Source organism: Labeo rohita, chromosome 18 (assembly GCF_022985175.1).
Source record: "Labeo rohita strain BAU-BD-2019 chromosome 18, IGBB_LRoh.1.0, whole genome shotgun sequence".
Classification (NCBI taxonomy): Eukaryota; Metazoa; Chordata; class Actinopteri; order Cypriniformes; family Cyprinidae; genus Labeo; species Labeo rohita.
In genome coordinates, this window is record NC_066886.1 from 32,669,651 (window position 1) to 32,691,211 (window position 21,561).

Below are 21,561 nucleotides of genomic sequence, written 5' to 3' on the forward strand. Positions count from 1 at the left end.
ATGACGAACATTCATGTTGGTGTGAAAAAGCCTTAAGGTTACATTTCATTAGAACTTATCAAAGTTGCTGCCAAAAACAGTTTGCCAACATCACAATTGCTCATACTTAGAATTAGTGATTTGAGCAAACCTTGAATTGGTAGTTCACCTAAAATTTTTATTTCTGTTTTTATTTATTCAGCTTGATAGTTCCAGAGCCATAGCTGAAGTCAGAATGACAGTCCTTGTGTGAATGCCCTAACTCGTTCATGTAAGAATTGTGATACACTCTTAAAAATAAAGGTGCTTCGCAATGCCATAGAAGAACCTTTTTTGTCTAAATGGTTCCATAAAGAATCTTTAATATTTGAAGAACCTTTCTGTTTCACAAAAGTTTCTTTGTGGCGAAAGAAGGTTCTTCAGATTATAAAAAGGTAAGAAAGACTGAATGGTCTTTATATAACCTTTGACTGAACCAAGAATGGTTCTTCTATGGCATCGCTGTGAAGAACTCTTTAAAACACCTTTATTTTTAAGTGTATGACAATGGTAACACCACAGAGACACTCAAACTAAGACTATTGACTTTTAAGTAAACTATCCCATAAACTCATTGTAAAACAGTCTTGTTTCAGTCTGAAGAAAGATAAACTCATCTGGATGTGGGTTGCTGAAACACAATTTCCAAAATTAAATAATAATCCAAAAGCTTCTCAGAATGCACGGGCAGATAAACTATCAAACCTTTTCAGACAATGTGCTTCAGAGAGTTGTGTTTGTGCCATCAGCCAATGAAATGACATGATTTTGTACAGGCTTCAGAAAATCATCACACCTGGAGGCTGTACCTATGAAAGGGAAAAAAAAAATTTGTCTGGCTTTATTATATCTAAATGTTGTTCTTCAGTGTTAGAGTGTAACTATCCGAAAAAAAGACAGATTTTGAGGGCCGAGTGTGAAAACCTTCATACTGAGCTGTTGAAAGTGCTTGGGAAAGACCAAATTGGATGAGTTCACTTGCAGGAACAGAGGAAGCCCAGAGGGGAAGGGCCTTTCTGTTTAATAAAAGCATATTACAGGCTCAGAAAAAGAGTTGATTCCTCACTGTGCTCCAGTCCCTCTTGATATTACAGTCTTGATCAATCCCATCTCTTTCTTTTTGTTCCTCCAGGAAGGAAATTTTATAGAGATATTAATAATTGATGTTTATATTAACCTCCATATTTGTGCTTTGTATCATGTCCGAAAGAAGAAAGCCAGCATCACACAAACCGCAGTGTCTATCGTAAGATCCACTGTCACAAAGAGACAAAGAGCTGCCACATGCCCTCTTGATCAATGCAAAACTTGTTGGAGAAAAATTAGTGTGATTTCCTCTGTTTGTTTATTGAATATTTCATTGGTTCTGTTCCGTTAGATGGTAATCCAGAATCAGGTAATTTAATCTCTGTCTCTATCATAGCAATCCATCATAATCAGAGATTCATTAAGCATGGATTTCACACAAGATTAAAAGGCCGCTCAGCATGCTCTATTGATCAGTTTAGATTCCTTTGTGAATGTGAGGAGAAGCACCATTGCACTGCTGAAGGTCAATGAATCTGACATCTGTAGTGAAGCCACATGATGATAACGCAGCTATGTGGCCTCAATGTACTTGAAATACATTTATATAGAATTGTAATTAAGTTGGCTTGAGAAAGTCAGCTTACTGAAATGCTATTTAAACTTAAAACTATTCTTCTTCTTCTGAGTCTAAAATTTCCAAACGCTACTCCTCTTAGAGCTTTCGAGCTAGAACCACCAAACTCAGCCCAGATCTTCAGACTGAGCTGATGTGATCCTTTCTAACTGATCACACTTACGGTTTTCCTAAAAATGACTATTAAAACTTGGAAAAATCCCCTAGACTTACACTGACGGAATGTTCAAATGAGCCAAGACTATTCAAACTCCAACTGTCGAAACTCTCAGAATCCCTTGAGAATCATTCAAGCTTCCCTTCTATGTACTATATTTCTAATCCATTTAAACTCATGCAAACTCATCTATCTATCTATCTTGCTAATCATTCTAGCAACATGCTAACAACTTACAAATCATGCTAGAAACATGCTAGCAACTTGCTAATCATGCTAGAAACATACTAACAACTTGCTAATCATGCTACCCTGGTGAAAAAACCAGCATATGCTGGTAGGTATGTTTTGATGCTGGAATGCTGGTTAGGTAGGTTTTGATGCTGGTTTAAGCTGGTCCTTTGCTGGTTTTTGCTGGTCATGTTGCTGGTCAAGGACCAGCATAAACCAGCTAAGGACCAGCATAAACCAGCAAAGGACCAGCTTAAACCAGCATCAAAACCTACCTAACCAGCATTCCAGCATCAAAACATACCTACCAGCATATGCTGGCTTTTTCACCAGGGTAGCAACTTGCTAATCATGTTAAAACATGCTAGTAACTTGCTAATCATTATAATAACATGCTAGTTACATGTTAATCATATAAGTAAGATGCTAACATACTATCTATCTGTCTATCTATCTATCTATCTATCCATCTATCTGAGACTGTATTGTCTTCAAACATTCAAACATTAACCTTTTAAAACGACTTTAAACTTCTTAAACTTTTAAAACTTTCTGGTCCGTCTTTCTCAAGTCAACTTAAATTTTGTCTTAACTTTTTTTTTTAATCTAGTTTTTATTGCATTAGATATAAAATAGCAAATTCACTGTCCTAGCAATCAACATGTGCTTAATCACATTTACTATAGATAAATTCCAACAATTTTACGCTTAGATACTATGTAATTTGTGAAGACCCATGCTAACATTTTGCTAACCTGATGGATGAGGCTAACTGATCTGTAATTCCAACAGTTTTGATTGAATGTTCTGCATATCTATATATATGTAGTCATATGGCCTTGAGGAATCACGATGTGAAGGGACTAAATAGCTTCTTGTATTTCTAAAAGGTCTTCTCACAGATTACTTTAATCATTAGTTCATTTTGGCAATGCCTGCACAGAATTTCTCTACATCTTCATAAGGAGCTGAAAACAGTTTTTGGATGAACTTCACAAACGTTTAATGAATACCCTTCCTTTAAGGCTTAAAAAATACTGCCATAATCTTTATACAATCAATATTTAATGGTTTTTTTAATTCTCTGTGCCAGCATTTGTCCTCCCCCTTTGGATTGATTAGCCCTGACCAGGGCAAATTCACTTTAAGGAAACATGAATTTGATGTATGTAAACCAACAGGGGAGTTAGGGGCCACATGACTGACTCCAGTGACAGCCTTTATTTAAAGCTGAAGTGTGTTGTTAAAATACTTTCTTTTATCCTAGCTTAATGTGCAGAGATAGCTGTAACTATCTCATATCCTTATGATTATCACTACTGTGGCTGTGTACAAGTGGCTTGACCAGTGGCATGAGTTCGGGGTGGAAAAAGAAAAAAAAAGAAAGTCATATGGGTTTGGTTGGAAAAACATGAGGATGAGTAAATGGTTAATCCTTTAAATACTCTCTCTGAATATAAGAATATGCACTCAGTGTTGGTCTCAAATGGCTAATGTCTTTTCCTGGAGTTTTAACTGGCTGTGTGGGTGTCTGTATTTATGTGAGTCTACCTGTACATATGGTCCTGCAGTCAAGTATGTGGTCAGTCAGCCTTAATGGTTTGTGACAGGCAGTTAGAGAGAACATAACAGCAAGGCGCACACATTCACAGGCTGGCCGCTGCATCCTCCGGGCAGTGTGAGTACTATGGAGGTGATTAGATGTACTTACTGCACTAATGTAATTATAGCTGCTGTCATCTCCTCTGGATAACAGGGCACAGTGCGGCCTGTGTGTGGGAGTGTGTGTGTGGGTCAGCTGAGCATCAGTATTAGTCTAGGTCATGAGGATTTGCTGCAATTACTTGGAATTAAAGTCTAAGGTCACACGCATTTGTAACACCTGACAGATGTAATGTGTGTGTGCTGACATCTGTCCCTCATCCTGTTGAAGAACTGACACAGAGGCTTGTATTAGTGAGTAAAAGTGAGTAAAATACACTGGCCAAAATTATAAATGCAACACTTTTCTTTTTGCCCCCATTTTTCATGAGCTGAACTCAAAGATCTAAGACTTTTTCTGTGTACACAAAAGGCCTATTTCTCTCAAATATTGTTTACAAATCTGTCTAAATCTGTGTTAGTGAGCACTTCTCCTTTGCCGAGATAATCCATCCGCCTCACAGGTTGGGCATATCAAGATGCTGATTAGACAGCATGATTAATGCACAGGTGTACCTTAGGCTGGCCACAATAAAAGGCCACTCTAAAATGTGCAATTTTATCACACAGCACAATGCTACAGATGTCGCAAGTTTTGAGGGAGCGTGCAATTGGCATGCTGACTGCAGGAATGTCCACCAGAGCTGTTGCCCGTGAATAGAATGTTCATTTCTCTACTATAAGCTGTCTCCAAAGGCGTTTCAGAGAATTTGGGCATTTTGCAAATACTGGGATATTTTCAGCTTCCAGGAATTGTGTACAGATCCTTGCAACATGGGGCTGTGCATTATCATGCTGCAACATGAGGTGACAGTCGTGGATGAATGGAACAACAATGGGCCTCAGGATCTCGTCACGATATCTCTGTGCATTCAAAATGCCATCAATACAATGCACCTGTGTTTGTTGTCCATAACATACACCTGCCCATACCATAACCCCACCACCACCATGGGCCACTTGATCCACAACGTTGACATGAGCAAACCGCTCACCCACACAACGCCATACACGCTGTCTGCCATCTGCACTGTACAGTGAAAACCCAGATTCATCCATAAAGAGAACACCTCTCTAAAGTGCCAGACACTATCGAATGTGAGCATTTGCCCACTCAAGTCGGTTACGACAACAAACTGCAGTCAGGTCAAGACCCAGATGAGGATGACGAGCATGCAGATGAGCTTGCCTGAGGTTTCTGACAGTTTGTGCAGAAATTCTCTGGTTATGCAAACCGATTGTTGCAGCAGCTGTCCGGGTGGCTGGTCTCAGATGATCTGGGAGGTGAAGATGCTGGATGTAGAGGTCCTGGGCTGGTGTGGTTACACGTGGTCTGCGGTTGTGAGGCCGGTTGGATGTACTGCCAAATTCTCTGAAACGCCTTTGGAGATGGCTATGGTAGAGAAATGAACATTCAATTCACGGGCAACAGCTCTGGTGGACATTCCTGCAGTCAGCATGCCAATTGCACGCTCCCTTAAAACTTGCGACATCTGTAGCATTGTGCTGTGTAATAAAACTGCACATTTTAGAGTGGCCTTTTATTGTGGCCAGCCTAAGGCACACCTGTGCAATAATCATGCTGTCTAATCAGCATCTTGATATGCCACACCTGTGAGGCGGATGGATCATCTCGGCAAAGGAGAAGTGCTCCCTAACACAGATTTAGACAGATTTGTAAACAATATTTGAGAGACATAGGCCTTTTGTGTACATAAAAAAGTCTTAGATCTTTGAGTTCAGCACATGAAAAATGGGGGCAAAAACAAAAGTGTTGCGTTTATAATTTTGGTCCGGGTAAATATTGAACACATCATGATTTTTCTCAGTTAAATGTATTTCTAAAGGTACTATTGACTAAAAAAAAATTTCACCAGATGTCGGTAACAACCCAAGTAATCCATACATACAAAGAAAACAAAACAAATAAAGTCAGAAATTAAGTAATGTGTAATAAAATGGAATGACATGGGGAAAAGTATTAAATACATGAAGAAAGGGATGTGCAAAAAGGCATGGAAAGCTAAGACACCAGCTGAAATCTATTAGTAAGTAGAAATCAATCCTGCCCCTTGTCAGTGGAAATTAATATCAGCTGGTTCAGTCCCAACACCTACACTACCAGAAAGATCTAGATGAAACAAGGGTGACCATTTCAGCAAGACAATGATACTGAACACAGCCAGGAAACTCTCCACTGGTTTTAGAAAAAGAAAATAAAGCTGCTAGAATGGCCCAGCCATTCACCTGACTTGAATCCAATAGAAAATAAGAACTAAAGTTCAGCGTTCATAGAGGAGGCCCACAGAACCTTCAAGATTTGAAGACTATTTGGAAGAATGGGCTAAAAATCACACCTGAGCAATGCATGCGACTAGTTTTTCCATTCGGGAGCCGTCTTGAAGCTGTCATTACTGACAAAGGCTTTTGTACGAAGTATTAAATAGATTTCAGTAGTTCAGTACATTTTCCCCATGTCATTCCATTTTATTACACATAATTTAATTTCTGAAAATATTTGTTTTGTTTTATTTGGATTAGTATGGATTGCTTGGGTTGTTATCGACACAAGGTGAAAATTTCATGTCAACAGCCCCTTTAGAAATATATTTACCAGGAAAAATGGTGATGTGTTCAATACTCGATTTGTATATATTAATAGCATTTTTATGTTATTTACTTCTGAATGACAAATTCAAGCATAAGTGATTAATCCAAAGCAGAAAACAATGCACTGATTAGAGCAGAAGTGTTGATTTCAATTAACAAATAAATAAAAATCACTAGAGTGGCAACCTACAAATGCTCAACACCTCTCATAATCCTCTTGCCAAAGGAATGCAAATAGATTTCACACAAACACACACCTAATCTCTCACTCTCTCACATGCACAGTTATATACCAATTGTGAGTGGTAGATTTAGTAGATTAATATGTGATTTGAAACCCTGGGCATATGTCCCATCATGTTGATCTGATCTGACCTCATTTAGCCTCTCAGTATTCTGGCTGCCTCCTCTCAGAAACCAACGTGACACTTATGAAGCATGACCCAAACCCATAAGATGTAAAAACAAACAAAACTTCATATGAGTTCGATATTTTACTTTCCAAATATATTCTCAGTGGCAAAATGTTCCTGCAGAAGAATGGTGTAACCTTTGCTTGGTGTCTCCTGAAGAAATTTGGGTAAATACTTTCTGCATTTATTTATTTGCTTTTACAAATCTGCTTGTCTGATGAGTGCTAGAGCAAAAAACTATAGCTGTTTGTTCAGGTTAGTCCTCTTGGGTGTGGATTTGTGTGCGTATTTTTGTCTTTGGCTCCGAGACGCCAAAACTGACTGTGCCAGGCGGCCACATCCCGACCCTATACCCTCCCATCGGACACGCCCATAAACACTTACGTCCGCCAGCCTTTAAATAAACCAGAGCGGAAGACATGCATTCATTTTCTCTAAATCTCAAATTTACTAACATGGTTACTAGGACATTGTAAATGGGTCAAATTATTTTTCTGATTGAAATACTGCTATAAAAAGACAATAATCCCTGTGTGAGGTGAGTAATCTAGAGTAGGTGAATCTTGAAGTGAGGTTTGATTTTATAGTTGAGAGCCTGGTGTTTTGACAGTTTTGAGAGTTGAGAAATCAAGGTACTGAGGTATGAAATTTGGCCTAGCTAGATGACAAGAAAATACTGATCATAGTGTCTAGAAGGGCTGATACACGGCACACATTGATTCACATTGATAACCTGGTGATTAAATCTTGCTCATGTTACCCTAATCCTGGCTTGCCAACAACCTGTTGGAGTGTTGTGAGTATGAAGCTCTCAATCTTGGGATAAACCATTTGGAGCCTACACATTAGATAAGTGGTAACTAACCCTAGCCATTGCTCATGGATGTCTACCATCTACCATCTAGGTGTCCAGGGATACTTGAAGAGTTCAGATTCAAAACCAGCTAAACCTAGCATTGTTTGAAGTCTACAGAAAGGTGTCTATTTATTAAGTGGTGTGCCTTCAAATCATCCCAAGAGGTCCTGGTCTTTGTGTGGGTCTTTTAGGATCTAGCCTAACATCAAGGCCGGTGGTTGCACAATTTTGGATGAGAAACTGAAGTATCTCCTCTTCTAAAATATTCACAGACAGGGTTGGCAGCAGAATGGGTGACATGAACCTAGTTAGCAGAAGAGTGGGACACAGGACCAGGTGGTGGGCAGTGTCAGAGGTTTTAGAATTGCAAATCATGGCCATTTTGTTTTCAGAATGGTCTCAAGTGTGGATGGCAGAGGAGGGTGGTAAGGTCAAAAACAGTGTACTTAAATTGGAGATGGAGGTGTTGAATCTCTAATGGAAAAACTGTGTCTCTGCTAACTTTATGTCAAAGGAAATACAAACTTGCACCAGAACTGTGTGTAAGAGTGTGCAGATAGGTACTTTATTATGCCAGTGGGCAGCTGACTGGTGCTGTCCGATGGAGCTACTGTAGTTAAAAAAAAACCCAAAAAACAGCAAGGTCAGAAAAAAAGGTACAAACTGAAAGTCAACACAATTACTAACCCTACATAATCCTCCTTTCTTCCACTTTTTTCCATATTTTTTCTCTATGCTCTTGTGCTCTGGTTGAGTTGTACATATATGTACGTATATGCAGAGCTGGGTAGATTCCTTACAAATTGTAATCCGTTACTGATTCCAAATTACTTGGCAAAAATTGTAATCAGTGACACAATCCATTACATTGCACATTTTAGGTAATATAATCAGACTACTTTTAGATTACTTTTGACCTAACTCTTTTATCACATTGATTTAAACAGGATAGTCTTGTACAATAACGATTTAAAAATACAAAGAGTGAGAAAATACATTAATTTAATTGTAATTAACAACTTGAAGTGCATTAAACATTATATTATATCAAGGTTTCCCAAACGTGTTCGTAAAGGAACTGCAGGGGGTTTGTGAGTTTAATGAAAGGCTAACAAGAAATTAAATCATAAAAATGTAAAATTAAAATAAATAATTTTAAAATAACAATCAAAATAATACACTTACTAAAAAAGATTAAATATTTTATGTTTACCTGCAATCCATATAACCATTAATCAGTGTCAGAGAACCGTGAACGTGCAAATGTAATACTAAATTATTAAATATTTATTTTAAAATATTGGGGGTACTTAAAGAGGTCATTGATTATGAATTCTCTCTTTTTTTTTTTTTTTTTTTTTACTTCAATTAGTGTGCAATGTTGCTGTTTGAGCATAAACAATATCTGCAAAGTTACAACGCTCAAAGTTCAATGCAAAGGGAGTCTTTTTACAGAACTGCTGATTGACCACCCCTTTAAAGTAAATATATTAGATAAAAAAGGTTCAGATTACAAAAAGTTTGAGAATGTCTGCAAATAAAAAAAAAAAAAAAATGAGAATTTAAGCTTTTTAATAAGCTTGAAAGACAGAAGCCTTTCAATAATACATTGTAATACATGGTTAAATAACCTGTGATAACTGAAAAAAAAAAATGAATGTGTTCATCAGTAGTTGATGCAATGTTGAAACATTTCTTAAACTTAAAATGATTTTTGTAAATCCATTGATCCACCTGTCTAATGACTAGTCCAGGGATAGGCAACGTCGGTCCTGGAGTGCTGATGTCCTGCAGAGTTTAGTTCCAACCTTGGGAAAAAAAAAAAAAAAAAAACTCACCTGACTGTAGCTCTAGTGATTCTGAAGACCTTGATTAGCTTGTTCAGGTGTGTTTGATTAGAGTTGGAACTAAACTCTGCAGGTCATCGGCACTTCAGGACCAACATTGCCCCTGGACTAGTCTATGTGAGAATCCACAAAATTGGACTTTCTGAGTGTATGTAAGCAGTAGACTATTTTAGAAAGGAACGTTTGAAAGATAAAAAGAGGAATTAGAGAGAATCAATAAATGATTAATAATTTATTGCTACTGTGTGAATAATATGTAATCATGTAATCAATAAAAAAAAAAGACTGTATTCTGATTACGAGTATTTTAAAATGTAACTTAGTCTGATTACAAGTACTTAATTATTGGAATCTGATTACGTAATCCAGATTACATGTAGTCAGTCAGCACCCAGCTCTGCGTATATGTATATGTCTACTTGTGGACACACACATATATACACACACACAAAAAGGCCCGAAAACATACTCTACACAAGTACGTGAACACAGGAGCTTCTAGCTACGCAAGATCAATTTCACACATCGCTGCATTTTGAAATATGTCAAAAAGCAATTCATAACGCAAATACACGTTATATTCTCAGTGTTGCCGCCAGGAGGTCTGAAATACCTATCTGTTAGCATTCTCATTCATCTTAGTGGCACCCCCGGAAATACATGATTTTAAATCTGCCATGTGAATAATCACTCTAGAGCTGCAGGAAAATTATGTCATGATAAGCTGATTGGTTGATGGCACCTACAAAAACAAACACAGTCCCAATACCTTCAGTACAGCAGCGTCTTTAATCTGTGTGCAGTTATGGCATCTAAGTGTTAGCATGACAATACCAGCCAACCAAGTTGGCTAACCAGCCAAACATTGACCCTTCTGTTGGTGCAGGGGTGTCCATTACATTAGTGTATACTAGTGGTTCCCAAGCACGTTCCTGGAGGCCCCCTAACACTGCATGTTTTCCATGTCTCCTTAATCAAACACCTGACTCAGATCATCAGCTCATTAGCAGAGACTCCAAGACCTGAAATGGGTGTGCTAGACAAAGAAGAGATGCAAAATGTGCAGTATTGGGAGGCCTCCGGAAACATGGTTGGGAACCACTAGTATAAACTATATAGGATCTATGATAATTTTCTCTTTCAGGTCAGTTCATAGCAGAGCAAGAAGTTGAAAAGGCTCTTGCTAGCAAAGGTAGATTTTGTTAGCTAGTTTGGTTAGCTAGTTACATGAATAATAACGCTTGGTGGAATGGCACAGGTGTTTGAAGGTAACCCTATCACCCCCTTGAGTACCATTTGTTATGGACACAGTAACTCGAGGACACACTAAGTATGCATACTTGCAATATGCTGGCTAGCCATTCACATCTGCTTTTGTGCACTTGCACAAATGATATTTCTGTCCTAAGGCTGTACACTTGTGACGTCTGCAATGGAATCTTCTTCCGTAAAAGACATATTTATACTTCAAAAAGGTGTTATGTAATAGCACTTATAGCTAACAGAAGAGTACAGTGCATTATGAGTAGCCAAAACCTTCTGGTTTACAGACATTTTATCCTCTAACCCCTTAGAAAAGATGTTTATAAAGCAGAAATCCAGAGAATCCTGAAAACACACACACTTGACTCTTGCAGACAGCGGTCGATGCCCCTAAGGGTTCAGATCTTGTTAGCAGGGTAAACAGACTCCATCTTAGACAGGTTTGGACTCCACCCCATTTGGGAATCACAGAGAGACACCAAATGGGATTGGCTGGGAAAATAGGAGGTGGAATCTAATTGCCTGGGTTCGGTACGCTTATGGTTGCTTGCCACAGGTCTTTTAACATTACGCAATTATTGTTATTATTATTATTTTTACCTTTTATTTATTAGAAATCTCTTTCTCTCAGGCCACTGGTCATGCTGGTCTCTGGATTTTAATCTGTCTCTCTGAGCTCAGCATGTTTTCTCTAGAGATTAATTAGCTGATAATCAGACAGAACAAGTGTTCCACCACACCGACACTAATTAACATTATGCTTAATTAAAGCTTTGCTTTTTGTGTTGTTGAAACCTGCTTTGTTCTTTATGTTCTATAAAATGGTTTGTCATGCTGCTATTGGTATGGGTGAGATAAATTTCTAATTTTTTCCTTTTTTACTTTTATGTGAAATTCCGTTTTGGCTGTAGTTTATGCATATATCTGGTTATGAATGCTGTATTTAATGCTACATTATTTCTTGATATACTGTCTAAACCTGTCAGGGTAAATTGTCTGCGCATGTTTGTCAGTGGGTGGGGTAATGTAACTACTTCATACTGGGGAACGCTTGCCCATCTCCAGATGGTACTATGTGGCTCAGTAAATCAAATCCCCCACTGAGTTTCTTTGGAAGATTTTTTTTTTTTTTCACTAGAAGCATTTGCCCATATCCAATATTTTTGTTTACAGCTAATAAAATAGCATGCAAGAGCAATGTTCAGTGACATAAATGACAAACTGCTCAGCTCATGTTGAAATGATTAAATAAAAGGCTTTGTCCTGCAGCTACAAATGATTGGATAGTATACAGATTTAATGCTATTGTGTATGACAAAGAGATGACGCCTGCTCTATTTAATTTGTCTATGTTAAAATGTTTTTCCATTGCCAGTTAAAATTTGGCTCAACAAATGGTCAAACTGCCTATTTCTTGAACACTGGCTGACTAGAATTCGGTTTGACGTCCCTAGTGGTGCATAACCTACACATTTTGCCTTGAAATGTAAATGTTATCATGTGTTTCAGTGATTTTCTTTATATCATAAAAATATGTTTTGAGCCTGGTTTAAGCTAATTTAAGCTATACTACCTTGGTGAAATGTTATTGAAACATATGCTTGGCAAACACTGGAGATTTTTCTGTGCCCTCATTTAAGTAGATAAGAGCTGTACTTGCATGACTACAAAAAAAAAAAAAAAAAAAAACGCCCGAGGTGTTTCGAAAATGGCGGCAGAGTGAGCAGAGTTGATTAAAAATGATTTTGGCTCTACCCCTTTTGGTGCATATGTGTCATGCCTTTTATGTTTACACAATTGTGATTTTATTTATCAAGATACAGCATATGAAAATATGAGTTGAAATACTTTTTTTCTGTTAGGAAGTAAATTACACATTTAATCTCCTGCAGAATGATCTGACATAATTAGCAGCTGTTTGCTTTTAGCATGGTGAGGTGATATATCATTTTTCATTGAACTTAAAATTTAATTTAGCTGAAAATATTTAGTTATGTTGTGGGTTAATTCCATTGTGTTGAGGGCTAATTCTCTTGTGTTTTGAGGTAATTCCGTTGAGCTGTGGGCTAATACTGCTGCACTGTAGGATAATTTTTTTTTCGCTGTCAACTTTCGTTTGCTTCACAAATGCAGTTGAGGCTGAACATTCACACACATACATAGGCACACACTCAGAACCATTTTGTTGCAGTAAATAAGGTTGTATTTTATTTCGGCCCTGAGGAGTATAATGGTAAAGTGACCTCTTAGATTGGCCGTTCATCTAGCGGTTGAAATGACCGTCCTGCCTACCCTGTTCCACACCATCAGGTTTTCATGGCCTGTGAACTGCTGTGGTCCATTTTGATCCAGCACATCTGAGCAGTCTCAATACCATTTCTGAAGCTACAAATCTGATTGAACTATTTCACATTTAGGGCTTAGAAACACAACAGAACAGCCGACTTATTTGTTTCTCTTTTATGTTTTGTTGAAAATCAAGGATGATGAACTCTTATCAGCAGACGAGAAATCAGACCTGACAGAAGGAGAGAAGAAATGTCTGTATCTGTGGTAAACTTAACATCATGACTGAATTATTTAAAATGTTGTAGTATCAAAATGCATTTGTCTGTTCTATTCCCATCTCTACGTAAAGCATGTTGTACACCTGCACTAAGAAAAACTAATCTCATCAAATCACACCCACTGATGCTTAAACTAAATAAGAGAACAAGAACTGAGGGGAAAGCAGTGAGACAATGTCTATGATCTTGTACCGATTCAAATCTCTTGCCTTCTGTAATTGTTCTATAATGACGACACCTATATAAATCCAGCCTGATTAGATTAAATAGTCTCACAGATCCAGACTTTTGGCTGCTGGTATGAAATCTGGTCCACTTTTTCATTCATTCTGACTGACATGGAAAGGGACCAATCAGAGATTTTGTACAATTTAGGGTGAAATAGTTAACGCCACATTGGGGGCCCGTCTACATGAAGCCAGAGCTTTCCCTATCCAATCTTTTTTGTTTGTTTTTTTGTTTGTTCTAAAAAAAAAAAAAATCCGTAAACACATTATCTCAAGATATATCTGCATACACACAGAAACAGACTGAAAATGATGTAGTATACATGCCAGACCAGTATGTGGCACTGTAATTTGGCCACAGAGATATACTAAAAATGAAGTGTGAATGTTAGTTAAGAAAAATACAGTCGTTCATTGTTTGTTCATGATGTTCTAGCGGTGTCTGACTAAGGTTGAGACGTGGGGTGATGACATCATCGTTTCATAAAATATCCCTATGCCTGTACACACAAAAACTGTCCCAAAATGCTCATTATTTAAATATTCCTGTATGTTTCCTGCTACAACCATACAAATCAGTTGCAACCATTGAGAGCTTCAGTCACATGCAGGGCCTGTTATCAGCTCTGCACTAGAGGTACAGAGAAAACTGCCACAGCATCTGAACGCTGGCCCACGAGAGACAGAACAAACAGTCCAATCATGGTACTGGCTGATGAAAAGAGGTTCTGATTAATGTAGAGCCATAACATTGAGTAGCACTAATTACTGCAGCCTCCACGAAAGAGAGTATGGTTCTCCACATCAGCCCCATCCAGAGAACCATGGCTTACAACCACTCCAGACTCCAGCAGAACGTAGCCGAGCTCTATCGATCGATCATTAATGAGATTGGGTTAGTGGCAGAGATGGATTGAGGGAGAAAGAGAGGGAGAGAGACATAAAGCTGCCTCTAAAAAAGGTTCCTTGGGTAAACAGTGTGCTTAAGAGGTTGGTTAATCAGAGACCATCCATGTGCACTAACAGCTTTGGAAAATCATGTTGGGCTTCAGATGAAGACAATGTGTATTATCCATTTCAGCTTTATACAACCTTATATTGTGTATAAAAACAAACTTGTAGTCTGTCTGTTTACATGTCAGTCAGATGACTCTTCCTGTCTCGTATATTTGACTTATAATTTTAAAAAGTCTAAATATGTTTGTGCTATACTTGTGTTTCTAGAATCCGTGTATACATTGTTGTACGGTAGGGGGCACTAGTACACATCTTCTGTACAGATTTACCAAAAAAAACAAAACAAAACAAAACCAAAAAAAAAACAAAAACAAACACAACACACAAGTGAAGAAGAAACTGTAAGAAAAAAAACAAAAAAACTTTTGTTTACAAGCAGATACCCTGTTCTTTCTTTTGTTTAGATATAACAAAGTATACACAAATTAATACCTAAATAGGTATATAGTAGCATACTTAAAGTATGATGTAAAGTTCACTTAAAGAAAACTTCTAAACTAGTATAAAACTATTAAACTAGTAGTTTACTGAGACTGTACTTCAAAGTGTACTAAAAATGCTACAACAAATATTTAATTAGTAAACTATCAGTATACGTACAAGTTCACTTTTAGTGTAGTTGCAGTACAAGCTAAAAACATTGATGTAAACTAGTTGTGTACTTGAGTTTTACTAGTTTACTACTGTTATACTTAAAAGTATACTTTTATATACTAGAAAGTGGGCCAATTTAGTCCCAAGGAGTATTGAAATAGAACACTTACGAGTATACTACTAGTACACTGATATTTGTATACTTACTACATAAAGTATAATAAAGAATATACTTGAACTTTAATTAAGTATACTTAATAAAATAAACTTGAAGTATATTACTTTTTGGTAAGGGTAAACAACACGGACAAACATAGCAATATGTTGTTTGTTCCTATACGTCAACTGGGTGGGTTTTAAGCCAGAATCAACCTGATTTTAGACTTTGGACCTTTTTGCCATTGTTCTTGCAGTGAGTAGTCCAAAGGTCTTCAATCCAGACCTAACTGGTCTGGCACAGCCTGTCCTGGAAGTGCATGTGGGTCCACTGTCCTACAGAGTTTAACACCAACCCTATTCAAACATACTTAATCCAGCTAATAAAGTTCTTCAGGGTTACTTGAAAATCACAAAGTGGATTGAGGCAGATTGGAAAAATGGCACATTTCAAATTATATACTTCCGGGACAACCCGTGCCAGGACAGGACAGGCATTGAGATAAGTAGGAATGCTAACTGATACATTTTTCCAGGTTTTATATACTTGTGGTTCCTAAGAGGCCCCCCAACAGTACCTATTGGATGTCTTTCTCTCATCTGAAACAAAATAATTTCAGGTTTTGAATATTTTAATCAGCTAATGAGTTGAAAGATTAGGAAAATATGGTAGGGGTTCTCCTGGACCAGGGTTGAAAACAACTGTTGTAGACTAAGCTGCAAAGTTGGCCTGATGTTATGCCGATTTTCAAATGCCTGGCTCTGCAAGACTAAGTTTGATGCAATGGTCTTGTTACCTTATTTATTGAAACACCCTCGTACCTCAGGGCAGGTTTCAAGAGGAAGTGAGGGGTTGGCATGGGCTCAGTTTGGTGGTGGGTGAAGAGATATTTGGCAGTCGAAAAGAGAAAGGCCATTTGCCTAGGGTGGAGAGGTGAATCAACCCACCTCCACCAAGAGAAATTGCACATAAGGGGGGAAACGAAACATTAGAAAGTGTGAATCTGGAAGACGTACACGCAACTCCCTGCAGACAAACAAAACAAGCTGTGAAATAAAGATGAAGAGGATACGGCAGGGTGAAAAAGGCAGGAAGCATCCTCTGTTCAGAGAAAGCGTGTAGGCTTTAGAACCTACTAAAACACACATATACGGCCGTGAGCGATGGCGTATGCTAATGGCTCAGAATCGACAACGGCCCAATTTTGAGTGGGTCAGGAACTTTACCTTCCACACACAAGTAAACAGTCATTTTGTGCATTTGCAATGTAGATGAACTGTAATTTCTGCATAAATAAAACTCCTTCAAGAGAGTGCAAATATAACTATTTTGTTCCTCGGTTTGTGGCTTAAAATTCACTCAGGGAAGAATGGGAAAAAGATGTGCATGTTCCACAAATCCGCACATGCTCTCAACAATAGCGGAGAGGTAAAGAAGTAGAGCGAGAGAGAGAAAGAGAGTGATACCGAGGGAATAAACATTGACTTCCTTTGAACGTGTTCCTGCTTTATATTTCCCTGAGCTGGGGGAGTCTAGGGACCCAAGCTGGATCATTCTGGACTTGCTGATTCACTCAGCCTCTGTAGATACTGACGTGCCGCTTTTATATGGGCTTAAAGTGACCCAAATTAGTCGGAACCTGTCGGTGGCTTTCTGAAACGGGTCAACAGAGCTGCCCGGCTGCACTCAGCCCAGGCACAATCTCAATGTCATGTTTTATTCATCACATGTGAATGTGGTTGGGTGGGGTCTCCGCTCATGGGCAATATGGATGCTGCCTGCTTCAGCCAAGCCTTGGCAACAAAACAAAGACACACACACTCAACACACACATACTCACAGAATAGATCTCATATGGCACTGAATGGAGGAAACAAGAGAAAAGAACTCAGCAAACCAAGGAACAGAACAAGAATGGAGACAGAGCACCTGTGAAAGAGTTGGGAGAGTTGGGTATTGCTAACGGCTTTCAGCACATTTATGAATCCTAACCAGATTATAGGGTTGCACCGAACAACTGTGTGTGAGTGTAGATAGACGACAGATAGATAGATAGATAGATAGATAGATAGATAGATAACAAGAAGTTTTGTTTAAAGGACAAAACATACCATAGTTACATAATATACATATTAAAAGTAGTCCATGTGACTTGCAGTATATAGAAAACTTCTGAAGTCCTAAAATAATTTTTTTGTGACGAAAAGAAATATAGTTTTCAATTACTGATAACCTTCTCTTTCATGAAAGTTCTCAAATCTTTGTGTTCAAAATATTTTTTAAAAATGCACCAAATTTGACATCTTTATGTTATCTTATGACTTCAGTAGATTTAAACAAATTGACAAAATTACAGCACATGGGTTTGGAATGATAGTGTAAAGTAAGTAATGACAGAATTTGTATCAACTTTTACTTTGTTCTGTATGTTTATCCCTGTTCTTCTTGTGTTTTCCAATAATTTATTCTCTTGTTCTGGCTACATTATTTGTTTGTCAACACAAAACATAATTTGGTCAAACCAATTAAGCACATTGAATTAAATGAATAGAGGTGGAAGATACATAAGCCTCTCTGCACAGATTTACTAATGAGCAGAAATGATTTGATAGTGGAATATTTCCCACTACATTTCACCTTTAATTCAGTAATTGCTGCTGAGATGAGGGCATGGATGGCGTGCTGTGTCCAGTTTGGAGTGCTAAAGTGCATCCCTGCAGCTAGAGTCTCAAACACATGCTGGGGCTTTATGACTCTTATTAATTATTCAGCATTTAGCATTATTCGGCATTGACTATTACACACAGACATACACACACATTACAATGAAGAGGCTAAACCTCGTACAAATATATGTGGGTGCTGTATGCACCCACAAGTTACAAGCAAATTACTTGCTCTCCTATGCAGAAAGAAAGAAATCTGTCTTGAATTATTTTCTTACCACACTGTTCTTGTTTAATGAGGTTTAGACTTAAAACACGAAAAATAATGCCAATGACATAGGAACAATAACCTTACTTTAAGACATTCTTTGAAAACGAAGACTTATTGTATCATGCTATTTTGCTTCTTAAGTAAATTTATCTTCTTTCAAGAAAAAAAAGTGCAGTGTAGTCTTTTAAGCAGGCAGACTGTAACTCATATTTGCAGATTCATTAAATTCTCAGGTGTGCGTTCAGCCAGTCCTGTAAACACGTGCTTACATCACACCAGAACAAAGCACCCATGAATACAAACCTTCAGCCGATCTCATCGTTTCTCTGGATGCGACTCGCAGAGAGTCGCGGATAACTGCCACCCCCCATAGTTTTCCATAAAACCAGCCCCCCCCAAATCAAAACCTGACCCAGTCACCTTAAACATCTGCTATTATATCTCAAACACGCATCTAGACAGACTTTCAAAGAGCAGAAGGAAGAACTGCAAGGGAACAGGGACGTCTGAAGTGTCTCTCACACATGCACAGCTGAAACAAAAGCATCGAAAGACACCGGGGACTTACGTTCTGTCGGGTTTCTGCAGGACACACGCGCGGGAAGAGATGAGGAGAGAACGCTCCTCCACAAGCTGGACTGTCACAAGCTCAGACTGAGAGACAGTGGTCCACATGCACACTGCTCTCTCTGTCATCCACACAGCTGCGAGGCGGTGTGTGTGTGTGTGCAAGCTGCGAGCGCAGAGAGAGTCAGTGCCACACACACAAACACGCACCCTTGTATGTTAAACTCTTGGGAGTTGAGCTCAAAACACACACAAATACACACATGCACCCTGCAAAGCCAGACTGCAGCAGTGGTTCTGATAAAGCCAGGTTCTGGGAGCAGGTTCGGGACGACAGCCAGAGGGGAAGTTGTGTGCTTGTGGTTGATAAGACTGCTCAGCTGTGGCAGACAAAAGGAATAATGTGAGGCTAATTGATCACTTGCTCCCTCTGCGCTTTATTTGTTCCTCAGAATAACAGCCGCGTGTGGCAGGATATGAATCAATACAGTGTGCTGATATATATCGAAGCGATTAGCAGACACAGACAATTTGATTTCTTTCTCGTTTCCCCTGCACAACGCACTACCGCAAGTTTTTTTTTAATTTGAATCTTGTGGCAAAGCACAATAAGGTGTGGTGAACATTTCTGAAAAGAGTTTGTGGCAGCATAATTGGCGCTGTTGCGCTGTTCTGAATTTGGCAGTTTTAATAATGTGAGAATTTTAACAGGAACGTAATGAGTCCAGGTGTGAAATTAGCATTCAGACTTTGCCACACGGAGAGATCTGAGAGAATGAAAGCGCAGTTCAGGAGTTTTTCTCATTGTCTTCAGGCTGTTCTTGAGCTGCGAAACACAATAAGCCCACGCTGACAGTTTGAAGACAATCAGACACTCAGTCGATACTTGCGGCACAGGCAGGCGACCAGACCGAAAACGCAGACGGCCCTGAGGGTGCTGTCTCGGCTAAATGCGCACACACTCTTGCACACTCTCTGTGACCCATCCCCCTTTTTTCCCGCTGGCTTTCGAGAGCACACGTGTGCTCCTCTGCACAGTAAGATAAGCTGTCCTGAAAGGTCACTAAAGGTCAGTATGCGGCAGAAATCATTTGTGCAATACAGCATGGGTCATTAGGATATGTTGAGCCAGCGGTGTCCAATCCTGCTCCTGAAGAGCCACCATCCTGCAGAGTTTAACTCCAACACACCTGCCTGGAAGTTCCTGCTAATCCCGAAGACCTTAACCAGGTCATTCAGGTGTGTTTAATCAGGGCTGGAGCTAAATTCAGCTAGAAGGTGGCCCTCCAGGAACAGGGTTGGACACTCCTGTGTAGATTCCTGTTCAGAAGAGATGACGCTCCATTAACATCTAATGGCAAGGTCTTTAACCCTGCTCTTGGAGACCTACTGTCCTGCAGATTTTGGGTTATCAAACACACCTGGACCAGCTAATCAAGATTTTTTGGGATCAACTGATAATCACAGGCAGGTATTTTGAAGCAGGCTGGACAGAAACTTTGCGGGACAGTGGATCTCCATTAGCAGGGTTGAAGACCTCTGATCTATTTCGTCCCACAGGTCTGTGAATCAGCTTCTGCTAATTCTTGTGTGGAAGCAAAGCAAAAGAATGCAAAATAAAGTCAATCTTCAATACACAAAACCTGGTCGAAAGCTAAGTCTATATAGGTATGTAAATGCAAACCTTATAGATATTCAAGTTTAATTTCACACGCTGTTGCGTTCAGATTGATAACTCTTAATGCAAACCAAGTATGTTCTTCATCCTAAGTCCTGCCACAACTGGCCCATTAGTGGACATGATCATAAACTATTCTGGATGGCCATGACCTGCATGAAAATGTGAGATGCACACTTCAGAATAGATGTAATATGTCATCCATGTACTTGTCAACTACACTTTTATGTCAAAGCCCATCTTTATAGATCATCACATGTTTGCAGAAAGTGCCAACATGGTGTAAAGGAGGGTTGCACAGAAGTGTCTGATATGGAGATGGTTTGGGTGTGTTTTATGCAAATGACTAACCTCAGGCACATTGTCGCTTATAAAGAATACTCTAAATTCATTAAGATTACAGTGAGGTTAAGAACAAATTTATGTGTGTACACACGTGTTCTAAACTGCACAGACATTTTTATGATTAGTTTATGATTAGAAATGCACTTGCACCTCACGCACTTACTGTTTTTTTTCCGTTGTTAAACTAGGAAAAGATTCACTAGGAAAAGACACCGTAAATGCACCTGCGGCATTCGCATCAGAAATTAAAATAGGGCCCTCTTTCTAACCCGTCATAATGGCAGTGGTTAAACCAATGGTATAAGTTTGGGGTGGGGCTATTTGTGTGTGTAACCAATGGCAGAAGAAGGAGTGTTCAGGAAACATTCACTGTTTTTGAAAATGCATTTAACAACTCTAGTGGCACAGGCATTTCGGAATGGAGAAATTTAGTTTTCAAGTTTTAGAATTTTGGGCATTTTTGAGTGATGCAGATTTTATGCAAACTGAACTACGTTTCCAGGATTTTAGAAAACAGCATCCGTCAGTGTTTAGGAGATGGCATAAATAAGTATGTGAATGCAAACACTTTTAGCCACTCAAGTGTGATTTTACACGGTATTGCGTTCAAATTCATTACTCTTAATGCAAAGCAAGTATGTTCTTCATTCTAAGTCCTGCCACCACTGGCCCAGTAGCAGACATTAGCATAAACCAGGGCTATTATTAAAATC

The 21,561-nt window shown here is 38.7% G+C and overlaps 1 protein-coding gene across 1 annotated transcript in view; it reads right to left on the reverse strand.

Annotated features, from left to right (window-relative positions):
* sema6dl (sema domain, transmembrane domain (TM), and cytoplasmic domain, (semaphorin) 6D, like) overlaps positions 1 to 18,979 on the reverse strand; it is a 108,028-nt gene extending 89,049 nt beyond the window's left edge. The window contains exon 1 of the mRNA XM_051134620.1: positions 18,827 to 18,979. The gene's annotated coding sequence lies outside the window, so the exon portion shown is untranslated. The remainder of the gene's footprint in view (positions 1 to 18,826) is intronic.
* Between the last annotated feature and the right edge of the window lie 2,582 nt (positions 18,980 to 21,561).